Source organism: Fukomys damarensis, unplaced genomic scaffold (assembly GCF_012274545.1).
Source record: "Fukomys damarensis isolate Sample0158 unplaced genomic scaffold, DMR_v1.0_HiC HiC_scaffold_24, whole genome shotgun sequence".
NCBI lineage: Eukaryota > Metazoa > Chordata > Mammalia > Rodentia > Bathyergidae > Fukomys > Fukomys damarensis.
Window position 1 is genome coordinate 46,497,759 of NW_022900936.1, and position 13,282 is coordinate 46,511,040.

Below are 13,282 nucleotides of genomic sequence, written 5' to 3' on the forward strand. Positions count from 1 at the left end.
AACACTTGAGTACCTTTATTTTGTTTCCATGGCCATTATAAAACAGAGCTTTGTTTTTCAAAGCTTTCCTGAAAGTATTTCTTCTTCTTTGGTACCATATCTAGGTACCTTGAATAAACTCATGGGCAATATATATTCTATTTATTTCTAGGCAAATTAAGCAGGTTACTGAGGAAAGCTTTCTCTGAACTTGGATCATTTGCAGGGTTCTAAAATGCTATAAACTTTTATAAAGAAAATCCCAGAGGAAATAAGTGAGACTGATAAGTAAGGAAAGTTGTCAGTAAAGTGAGTGACAGAGTCTTGTTAATTATATTTCTGACATGTCCTTTGGGTTTCTTTATCTTCACTATCTTTTTTCCAGATCATGAGAAAATGTGGCTACTGCCTTTCACCCCTGGCCTTGGCTCCCTACCAGCTATTTTCCATATAACAGTCACATTGGTCTATAAGGGCACAGGATATGTCTTATTTGTTGTTGTAGTTCCATTGTTTAGTATAGTGCTGACAACAAACATGTGAATGAGCGAATGTTAAAAAATGACATCATTCTTCTCTTAAATCTTCAATGGAACCACATTGCTTAAATAATTAATTCTACTTTGTTTGGAATGACCCTAGTAGGCAATAGATATACTCAAGTAGTTGATCAGCACTCAGTGATTAGAAAGGATTAGGTGAGGTAGGTAATAGGGTTGCTGGAAGGTTTAAAGAAAAATACCCCAGACATACTTGATAACAATTTCTATAGTTGTATTTCATTATATATATATATATTTTAATGATAGTTTATGCTATGTTTTATATTTTGCATTAGGTACATTTTTAATTTTTTAATTTGAAAACTCATTTTTGTGTCTAAATATGAAAAAGGTAAAGTAAAAGTTACTTCTTACAGATTTAAAACTCAATCTGTTACATTCTTAAGACTTCTCCTAGAACTAAAAGTTTTATCTAAAGTGGTGTTTAACAAAGAAATTTAAAACATATTGAATTTCTTTTTACAAATCTTAAACAATATGTTGTAAAAACATATCCACATATGAAGAATCATTATTTCTCAGGAGGAGGCCTGCTTGCTCATCTTCCTCATGATCCGAATTTGATGAAAAAGTAACTCTCTCTCTCTCTAGATATTTATATATCTATCTATATAAATCTATCTATCTATCTATCTATCTATCTATCTATCTATCTATCTATCTATGTGTGTGTGTGTGCCATGATCAAAACAACTAGATTTTATTTTTTTTTGTGTAAAACTATATCTTCTTTGCTTCACGTACTTTAATATTAGAACAAAAGAAACAAAAAATAGATAACAGCACACAACATCCAACCCTGCTGTCAAATTATGGAGTCAATAGGGACTTGTGGCCTTTGCTTCCTGCTTTCAACACAGGGCAGGAGAAACCACTAGACCTCAGCAGAGGGAGCAAGAAGGGATAGCACCTCTCGGGCTGCTGGGGGCAGCATGAAGACACTATACAGAGGGCACAGTGGAAGTCTTAACTGACTTCTATCCAATTTGCATCCTCATTCTCTGTGAGTGGAGGGATCTCATCAGGAACAGCAGCATTGGACTCCTCTGTGATCACCTCAGCTTCATCGATGCCCTGGCCCAGTTTGAACATGCAGTAGATGGAGCAGTAGATGGATCATGCAGGAGTGGGTATGGGGTGTCAGGAGCTATTCTACATAATTTTTGGGAAAAATCATTTCACAATTAAATTATGATTAGGCCTGATCTTCTTGCCTACAGCTGGATATGACATGCTGAACCATAATTCTGTTTTTCCCTCTGGTCACAGCTGAGACCTCAATAGTCTCATAATACTCAAGGGCAAGATTAGATCATCTGAAGATATCCTGGCTTCCTGAGAACTACCTAGGAGGGACAAATTCCTTATTAGCTAAACTCATCTCATCTACTGTTGTAAGAAAGTCTTTGTTATCTTACCATCCTAATCAACATAAGCTTCTCATCAACCTAAGATCTTCATCAGCATAATATCCTCATGGTCATAGGATTACCACCATCCTCTGAGACATATGGTACTTCCTCGGGTTGTAAGGTCCTTGTCAATTTAGGATTATTGCTGCCCTCTGGGTCATCTATTACTCTCCATGAGCCTAATAAATAGTGGCAAGCTCGGGGTGCCTTTGTCTTTGCTGCCTAGAGGAGCATTGATCAGGAACAGAACCTAGCTTCTTCTCTAAGTCTTATTTTCCATCTTGATTCTTTAATTCATCTTATGCTGATGTGGCTCACTGGAGACCAGGAACCACTGCAGCAGCTCTGGTAACATCCCCTTTTCCTGTTCCCTATAGTGGGGGTCCTCCAGGAAGACAGCAGAATTGTCTGAAACAGCAGCACCACCACATCATTGATGGCCTTGTCATTCTTGTCAGCTTCAGCCTTCTGCCATGGACCCTCCATGATGGTCAGGTTTGATCTCTAGGTGTTTCTTGGCCATTGCATAACCTGTGGTAGAATTGTCATGGAGGGCCCAGGCCTTCATGACCTGCTCTATATTGGCTGTCTAGCTGTAGGTGCTAGTAGGATGCAGCAGAGTGAAGGCACAAGCCTATTGAAGATTGTCACTTTCTCAGCCTTCTTATCCAAGATTTCCTTCATGAGTTTGCGCAGGTTCTCAAATTTGGCCTTGCTCTTCTCCATTTTTTTCTTTCCTCCTCATCCTCAAGCAGCTCTAGGCCTTCTGGGTCATGGAGACAAGGATTTTCCTATCAAATTCCATAAGCTGCTGCATGTAATATTTATCCATGGGCTCAGTTATGCACACCACCTTGAAGCTGTTTCTGCATGCACTCTACCAAGGAAGAATGGGCCACCCGCTCCTTGCTCTTACCAGTGTTGTAGTAGATGGACTTTTGTGTCTCCTTCATGTGAGATACATATTAGACAGGGACATCATCTCATCTCCAGACTTAGAGGTATGATAGTGCAGTAGCTTGGAAAGGTATCACTTGTTAGTGGAGCTGTTATAGATTCCAAACTTTAGATTTTTTTGAGAATGGCTTGTAGAATTTCTTGTAGTTCTCCTTGTATTCTACCAACTCAGAGAAGAGCTCAAGGCATTTTTAAAACAATGTTCTTGCAGATGATTTTCAAGATCTTGCTCTGCTGAAGCATTTCTTGGGAGATGTTTAGGGGCAGGTCCTCTGAGTTGACCATACCATAGATAAAGTTTGGGTACTCAGGGGTCAACTCATCACAGCTGTTTATGATAAACACGAGATGGACATAGCGTTTGATGTTCTTCTTCTTGTTCTCAAATAGGTCAAAGGGAGCCTGCCAAAGAATGAATAGCAATGCCCTGAAGTCCATTGGGCCTTCCACAGGGTCTTGACTATTATATGCATACTCTGTGCTTCTGAGATATATTTCTGTCCATATTAAATACATGTTACTTTATTAGTACAAATATTTATCTTTTTTCTGAAGAAACTGACATTGAGTTTCAGATTACAATCTATGGTAATTCCCCTTATATATGGTCTTGCTCTCTACCTTTTTAGCTAATCATAATTAAATCTTGTCTTAAGATACTAAGTTGAAAATTTTGAATAAATAATTATTACAGTATATTATTATAATTGTTCTATTCTTTTATTAGTTATGCCCTTTACTGTTCTGTCAAAGCACACATAAATGAAACTTTATCATAGATCTGTATATATAGTAAACAGCAGAGTATATGTAGGCTTTAGTACTAGCCAAGGTTTCAGGCATACATCTGGAGATTTTGGAATGTATTCCTCATGGATAGGGAGAGGACTACTGAATTATGTTTGTGTGTGTGTGTGTGTGTGTGTGTGTGTGGTACCAGGAGATCGAACTCAGGACCTTGCAATTGCGAAGCAGGCAGTGAAACACTAAGTTAAATCCCTGGTCCTGTGTGCATGTGTATGTATGTGTGTGGTACTGGGAATCAGACTTGGGCCCTTTTGAGAGGCAGGCTGTGGAACCATTGAGCCAAATCCCTGGCCCCTGAATTATATTTTTTGATAAAGCTTTTAGAAGTTCTTTGGTGTAAAAGAAGGTCAAAAGGTGAAATCCTATATTTGAAATGGTATAAGATCCAGTTAAGTCACCTGAATCTAGGTGACTTCTAGGTGCTGAAGGATCCCATGTGTCAGGGAGCAATGGTTTCAGGGCGAGTCTTCCAGCTGGTTTCATTGTAGGAGTTGGACCTGACAGTGGGAAAGAGGGAGTGTGAAAGTTGTATAGTTTATTAACAAAAACCACGTAAACAGACTTCTTCACTTTTCCCTAACAGATAAGTTAAATCCTGGAAAACACAAATTTGTGATATTAGGAGGCGCTAGGGTATGGCGGGCAGGGTCCTTCTCTGTCTATTGTCTTCCACTCTACACCACTCACTCCCACTATTTCCACATGACAACTGGAGAACATCATTCTAAAGTGCCTCAGTCAGATCATGCCACTTCCCTGGTCAAGAGTCATACATACTCAGGGCTTTGTATTCATAGATAGGATCCCATAGTTCTTGATTCTGGCCAACTTTCAAATGCATACCATTTTATCCTTTAAGCTTAACTTCATCCATATAGGAAGTTTACTTGCTGCTTTTGCAACTCTCTAATCCTACACTCTTGTTACAGCCTTTACCTTGGTGCTGCTTCTGTCTTGAACACTATTTCAATAGATACTCACATGACTCATTTCAGTGCTTTCTTTGATCTTTGCTCAATATCACTTTTCAGTGCCCTTGTCTGACCATTCGGCCCTTTCAACACTCAAATCTGTCTTAAAGTCTACTAGGAATACATCCTTCTACTGTCTACTCCACTGGAAAGGAAGTTCCTCAAGAGTAGGAACTTGCCCTAATGTAAACACTGATGGATCCCCCATACCTGGAATGGAGACTGGTATGTAGTTTTGCAAGCTGAATATGTGTGGAATGCATAAGTACATAAAGGAATGGATAAGCGAGAACAATAAAAAAGTTATGAAAGAAAGGCAAATAGGTTTATGAATGCTTCTTGAGCATATTCCCTCAATATAAGAGATTTTTATTTTAATTAATCTGAATTGAACATGGCGGGGACAGAGAGACAGTGATGGAGGTGGGAAGACAGAAAGATGGGCGTCAGGGTTAGGACAACTAGTGCAGTTATTTGTACTGCAAGTGAAAAGATTCAGTCAAGCCTAAAATAGTCAATGTTTTTGGAAAAAAATCCAAAGAAAGATTGTACGAATGATTTTAAGGGTTTCCTGACCATCAATAAAGACATGAAACAGATTTTAAAGGGATTTGATAAGTGAATGGTGAAAGATTTGTTGACACACTCAATATAGGAATTGAAAAATTGATCTAAAGTCCTAGAGAAATATTAGAGGAACTTATAAAGTCAACTATAGAAGGCATTTAACTCTATGGGAGACTTAAATGGTTTTCAAGGGCATTTTGAATTACATCAGTTTTTACTCTGTGAGCTTGTTCACCTCCTCCTGAAGTAAGATGTGATTACATTATAAAGAAAGAAAGAGAAGCTAAGATTTGATCTAGGTGTGCATTAAAATTGACAGGGCCAATAAAGGATTTCACAGTGAAGTGGTTTTGTATCTTATCCATCTTTCTAGCTGGTAAGTATTTAGGAAAGATCTTGATTTTGATCAAAACCAAACTATTGTAAGTTGTGAAGTCTAAGAATCTCTATCTGATTTATTATCACCTCTGTTTTACAGAGGATAAGGAGGTTGAGTATGTGCCATCTGTTTCCTTGTTTGTTATATAGTTGGTGATTTGTTAGGATTTTCCAGTGAATATTGCCTTAACTACCTTTGTCTTTCTGTATATCAGTGCCATTAGAAGTTATGTGGCTTACTTGTGACCTGATTTGCCTTGGACCTGGCCTCTATGGAGATTTTAAAATTTCTGGCTCATCTGTGGAGTCTTTTCATAACCTTAGCTTGGGACATATGTTCACAACTGTCAAGGAGACAGTGATAATGAAGGGAAGGAGTTCTGAGGTGAAAATGCTGAAGTGAAGACTGGTGAGATTGAATTAGTCCTGCAACCTCTACCACATAGAAAATTTGGTGTGCTCAAATACACACAAAAATATTTTTGAATCTATTTTCTCATTCTTTATGACTGAGTAATATTCCATTTTATAGAAATAGATTCATTCATAGGAAAATGGATACATATTGAAGATATACTACTAAGTGAAATAAATAAGGCACACGTGTAAATACTGAATAGTTTTTCAGGTGTGAATAATCTGCAATAATGCATAAGATCCTAATAAGATTACTGACATTGAGAAATGGGAAGAAAGGAGCTAAAGGTGTAGGGAAGGTGGGACGAGTAGGGGAAGGGTAAAAAGGGAAAAGAAAAAATTGTGAGATAATGAAAAGATGGAAATAAAGCAGTTGTAGATGGGGAAGGGAGGAGGGGGTGAAGGGAGGGCAGGGACAAGGGGAAAAAAATGAGAACCAAGACTTGTCATGTAGAGGTACAAGATCCCAACAATGAATGTAACAGTACTGTATACCTAAAATGTACCAATAAACTCAATTAAAGCTGAAAAAAAGTCTAAGCAAAAAAAACAAAACAAAACAACCTTTTGAAACATGAGCTAGAAGTTGATGTAAAGATAAATTAATTTTTGCATTATAGAAGTATACTTTTAGTCTCTCTCCCCTTTTGTAATATGTAGATTTGTTTTAGTGTGTCAGCTCGAGGTCAATAAAATCTAATGATCTTTGCTAGTGTTGGTTCACAATGACATATGTTTTGACCCTGAGAAATCATGGAGGCTTTTTTCCCCAAAAGAAGAATGAAAAACAGATGAACAATTATAATATCACCCATACTGCCTAGGAAGCAACATTTGTGACATTTTCAAAAATTATGAAATGTTATCGACCTGAGTTTTTACTCTTTAATATTTCCTGGATTGCTTATTTACTTAGCATTCTAAAATAAAAGAACATAGCTTTTTATTTGTTTATAAAAATTTGGGGCTGTTTGTGTGGCTCAGTGGCAGAGCCTTTGCTTAGGGAGTGCAAAGCCCCAGGTTCAATCTCCAACACCACATAATGAAAACAAAAACAAAAATAAGAACAAACAATAAAATAAAAACTAAAAAGTTTTTATAGAGCATATAATACAGTAAAATGGTAATATAGGTTAGGCTGTGAGGCTAGTCACCATGGAAATATTGTGATCAAATTTCTAATTTCCTCCACTATCCTTACTTTCCTCTTAGACCCAAACTCAGTTTTTAGGGATTGGAAAGTGCCAAGTTTTATCATTATAATACAAAGATTAGCCATTCTGACAACTATCATCTAAACTAAAGTTAATGATCAAAAGTTCAGCCCAAGATACACAATGTAGCTTAATGATGGAAAAGACCCAATGAGTTTTAAAACCACTGGGATTGAAATTTCATGGTCTCTGAAGATGACTCATTACTTAGCTGTGTGATGAGTTTCGTTTTGAAATGAAATACACTGTGTGGTTTCATTGGAGGCTTCATGTTGATGCAAAAAGGAAATGAGCCCATCTTGGGAAGTTAGGTTGAAATAAATACATACTAATGATGAAAAAGTGTCAAGCTGCTGCTTAGCCATCCTTTCTACCAGGCTGTTCTTTAACTGAGTAATACCTGCCTGTCACACTTGCTTGAGAAGCTATCTATGACAGAAATTGGATTAAGCAAAGAACGTACTCAATAAATGGCCACTGAATTAGCTGGTGAACATTGGCTCTAAAGGAATTAAATTCTCAGCTCAAATCTTCCTGGGTAATTGTTGATGATAAGAATCTCTTCATCTTCACTGTAGTCACATACCTGACAAACAGTTTTGTTTATAGAAGCTGTTTTTCCAGTGATATATTCATAATAACAGCCACACTCAATCTTGGATATTCTCTTCAGACCAAGGGCTCTGAGTACAGAAATAGTAGTAAAAATAAACCCAATGTGACAAAAAACAGAATAAGATTAATCCACTGAGTTACCCTCATGTCCCAAGATTAATCTCTTAAAATTTATTTTATTATTTCAATTTGCTTTCATTTACTTCTCAGTATGAACAATGTTCCAGACTGTTCCAAGAATATTGGATTTTATATCTGATCTCAAGGAATATGTTCCTTCTTTCTTCTTTCTTTCTTTAGGTGCCTTCAATCAAACCCAGGTTTCTACCACTGAACTATATCTGTAGCTCAGTATTTATACACATACAGCAAAGAACCAAGGAGAAATGAGAGTTCTCATATAACCAAAGAAATTAGAAGATAAACAAACATTATATATAACAAAATATTCAACTAAATTTCGATGTAATACAGTTTGCTCTTTAGATGCACAAGCTTTTAAAACAGACAAGGACAGGTATTGGTTCTACCATTACTAGTTATGATATCCTGGAGAAGTCACTTGTCCTAATCCTTACTTATTTGGAAAATGACAATGGTAATAGTTCTTAAATGAGTATTACATAAAGTCATTCATGTATATGATAGATTTAATATGGATACCACATTAATGAATTTGAGTTCTTAGTGATTAAAAATGAGACTAGACAGGATGAGGAATACAGCTCCAGAAACTAAGTTTATTTTAAAAGTTCTGTTAATCATTGTGCAGTGTAATACTTTGATAAAATATAGTGTTTTAAGCTTGTGGACCAATTGAAATCACCACATAATTTAGACACTTTGGTAATAAACATTGCGATCAGCAAATTTTACTGAAGTAAATATTCTGAAGATTCTCCTCAAAAGAACAAAGATGAGAATCGAGAGACTCTCTTTATTTCTGATCAAAAAGCTATCTTCCTCATCCAAATTAAAACCTGAAGTTTAAGAGATTCTTGAAAAAAATGGAATAAATGCTATAGGGGGTAGCTAAAGAAATCATTAACATTTGGAAATTGTTAAAAATTGAATTTCATATTCTGATTTATATAAGCATTTTTCCTTTTGCCCTTTAAAAACATGAGCTCTGATTATTTGGGGTAAATCTTCCTTTCTCTGTCTTGTATTACCTAGCCTCATTTTTTTTTTTTTTTTTTTTTTTTGTGAATGAGCCAGTCCATGTGAACTTTCTCAAAGTCTTCTGATGGATTGCTCATTTTTCCCTTTTGCTACCCCAGAAAAACATAATCTGGTCTCTTTCTTGCCAAGAACACTCCTCTTGACTCTATTATTGATCACCTCCTTCTCAGTTTTGCTCCTCCATCTTTTAGCCCTATCTTTCCTCCTACACTGACAAATATGGTCAGAACCTTCTTCATCCTAAAATAACCCTCCTCTGACCCTGCTACTACAGCAGAAGGCAGCCTTATCACTCTTCCTTTCACCACTACACTTCTAAAAGAGTGTAAACTCTGCTTTCACTTCCTGTTCATGCACTCACTTCTCAACTCCTTGTAATACTACTTCTACTGTTAGTCTTCTATGAAGTGCTCTGTAAAGTCACCAAGAATTCTACGTCAACGAGTTTAGTGAATTTTCCTCATTCTTCTTGTTCTCTCTGAAGAAATTTAATTTTTTGAGCTTTCTCTTCCTATGGCCTCTGTGATACCATATAGTCGCTGATTCCTTTGTCTTTCTTAAGACTTCTCTTTCATTTTCTTCACTAACTGCTTCATCATGAAAATATTTTCTCCACCTTCTTTTCTCAGAGAAATTGACATCTTTTCATTACACTTAAATTCCTTTGATCTATTTTTCTCTCACCTAAAATTGTCTCTTTTTATGATTTGTTAAGCCTGACAATTTCCAAATGTTGTTAAGGCTTTCCTACTTAAGTAATTTAGCATATCTGAAAGAAGTTAATTAACTTATATTCACCAAACTCCAAATTCCATCTGATACTGTCTCTATTTTATTTTTATTAGACACTACTGTAGATGAGTCACATTTCAAAAGTTGTAATTTTCTATTCTTCCTCACTTTTCATGCGCCATACTTAGTAAACTGTTGAATAAGAAAGATTCTATAGGTTTTATGACACACAGTGTAGGGAGAGAACTTATTTTGGGGTCTGATAAGTCTGAGTTCAGATAATGGTTTTGCTACTTACTACCTTTTTTACCTTGAGAAAGTTACTTAAGCTCAAAGAGTTCTAGTATTTTTATATATAAAATAACATTCCCTGTATGGCCAGTTGAGAGGATTGGATGAGAGCTACACATTTTACCTGTTATTCTCAATAAGTAATGATCTCATTCTCTACCCTAACCCTGGTTATGTCTCTTATATCCACCTCTATTTTCTTTTTTAAAATTTCATTTTTTTGTATTTATGCCTCTACCTCTATTTTATATTAAATGGAATTTATGTACAAAGGGACTTATGTAGCTCCTGACATGTAGGTAGGTACCCATGGCATATATTTTTTCTCTGTCCTTCTTTATATTATTTATTCCTTAGTATAGGTCTGCATTGCTTCTTGTCTGGACCACTGTCTGGCTCCTGTCCTGACGTTTGGGTTTAACTTGGTCACTGTTGGCTGGTTCATCTTCCTCTGGCTTGCTGACTGCTCAGAAATCTTCAGTGTTTCATCATCTCCAAGAAAATGAGATAGGAAAACATATGGTCTAAGTTATCTTTAAAGATGTTGTGTCATGATTTTCCTACACATGGCCTGAATTTTGACCAAGTGGTACCACTCCCTAGTTCTTCAAAACTTCCTTACTTTTCTATTTTATTACCCTTCTTTTGGGTTTGAAATGATGCTAAATAGGCTCTTTGAAATTCATTTGTACTGTGATGCTTTCCGTGATCATCCAAATGCTTGGAACTTCTCTCTCCTTTGAGTCCACAGATAATTTTTGCTTCTCACCTTCACGTTATCCTGCATTTTAGTGGTTAGTCATTAACATGTTCACATTCACTTACTCCTCTCTCCATGAGACCATAAGCTTTTAAAGATAATATCTAATAACTGTGCTTGTGTTTTGAGGTATCTAATCTATTAGGCCCTCGATACCCTTTGGCTCAATTAAAATGATAAAACTGCTATGCACACCATTCTTGAAAGTGGAATTCTCATAGACTCAGATAACTGTTTATGAGAGGAAGAAGGAGAGAAGAAAGGGAATAACAATATGTGCAAAAGATGAAGACAGAAGGCAGCTTACTTGAAGCATGAGGTCATTATTTGGATTGGATTAGAAAAGTAGGAAATACAAAGTGTATGTCCTATGAAAAGCAGCAATAACAAGATTATGATGACAGAGTGAGGAGTTTCGAAAACAGACTCTATTCTAATTCCATTATAATTCTTGGTGTAGTATGATGATAAGTATCCATGATAGGAGATATGTTGGCAACTTGCATTGTGTTTTGAACAGAGAGCAAATACCCTGGAAAGAATGGGTGGGGAGAGGAAATGACAATGTACTGGAAAGAGTGGCTGTAAGTCATTATAGGAGCACCCCAAATCACAGCCTGTGTCAGACAGGCTGATAGGACCCGCAAATATTTCTTGCTCTTGTGCAATGGTAGTCACACTGACAGAAGCATCTCTAAGACAACCTAAGTGCAGGGAGAAGGTTAAATGTTTGGCACTTTATATGCTGAATACACAATGTTGTTAAATAAAGGGCTTGTAGTAGATGGACCACAGGTTGTGACAAAACTTCTTAAAGTCAGATTCTTCCAGTGTGGGATCCCAGAGTAGGATAAGCACCTCAGAGATTGCCTGGGTTTGCCAGGTTACTTAGTGTCACTGGGACAAGTCGGCTAGGCTGGACTAGGATTTAATAATGGTTATATTTTATGCTCCTAGAAGCCATTCATTTCACAGCCTTAAATCAAAAGTGTGTACTTGGATAAAAATCCAAGAAGGGGTTTGATCAGGCAAATTAAGCGTGATTTTAAAAAATTCTTCAAGATTAAAAATTAAGGTTTGACCCTCTTCAGCCCTTTCTTCTAATTAATACAGCATATATCCATGTAGCTGGAAAGGTTTGATTTCATCATGACTGTTTCTAAAAAGAATAGTATTCATAACACATTTAAAAGTATAATGTAGAATATGGACTGCTCCACTGAACACATTTGGAAAATCAGATGCATTCTCTGAGATGCTGAATAAGTTGTTTGGCATTCAGAATTTGTGATGGCTTCGACCACGATTGTCACCTCTCCTACAGCCTTGTGTATCTTAGATTTGAACACATGCCAACAGCTTAGGGAAATTCTGCTCACTCACCATTTTATCATTTTATCATCAAATGTACCATTATAAAAATATAGCAAGCAAAGAACAAGGAAATGACAAAATTATTAATATTGATATTCTAATTCAAATGCAAGGTAAAAAAATATTCATTTACCCAAACTTCATTTAGCCAAATAGTTGTTCATGCTTTTTTTGAGATATGGTCTCACTATGCAATTGAGACTGCTCTGGAACTCACTGTGTAGCCCATGCTGGTCTCGGAACTCCTTAGTGATCCTCCTACCTCAGCCTCCTGAGTGCTGGCATTACAGGCATGCACCACCATGCCTGGTTGTTCATGCTTTTTAAAGTATGAAAATGAATTATTTAGAATGATTTTTAGGTTTTTCTTTCTTCTGTCTCCCTCTAGCTTGAAGTAGTATGTAAGTTCACTTCCTAAGGGTGTTATAAAACTGCCTTTGAGGAAAATATCAAGAAAAATTTATTTGGCTTTTTTGATTGTGGTTGTCATTGAATTGTGATGCATTTGAATTTTGCATGATTAGCTTTTCAAAAATCTGCTAGCATCATGGTCTTATAGGTATTAGTATAGCATTTCTTAAACAAAAGTCGCAAAACTTTATCAAATCTCTAAAATACTGAGGAAAACCCTTTCCATCAGCATGTGAGAAGAGCCTGTGATTGCCGTCCGTTGATTTGCTGCTTGTTTGGCAGGACATTGCAATCATGTGTTTTGCTATCAGGTTTCTATGGGAAAACTTAGGAACCATTCCATAGCTCACATCTGTGGACAGTTTCATATTTTTCTGAATTTCCCTCATTATCTTCTGCATTTTCACTGGTTTCAAGTTTACTCGTCAAACTTCCTGTTTTTAACCACGGATCCATGTTCCTAGTTGAAAATATAGTTTGAAACGGTTTCACTTGAAAAAGTTAAATGTAGTATTACTTTACAACACAAGATTTCTTCAAAATTTAGGTTATTTGTATCGTGAACTAAGATATGTATGAATTTGTTAAAAAGTTTTTGATTTTGTAAGCTGCAGGGGTAACTGGTCTATGTGATTTGTATGTGTTAAAAAAA

General features: G+C 36.3%; 1 pseudogene; it reads right to left on the reverse strand.

Moving 5' to 3' along the window:
- Positions 1-1,508: 1,508 nt before the first annotated feature.
- On the reverse strand, positions 1,509-13,086 carry LOC104855824 (annotated as a pseudogene).
- Positions 13,087-13,282: the final 196 nt, after the last annotated feature.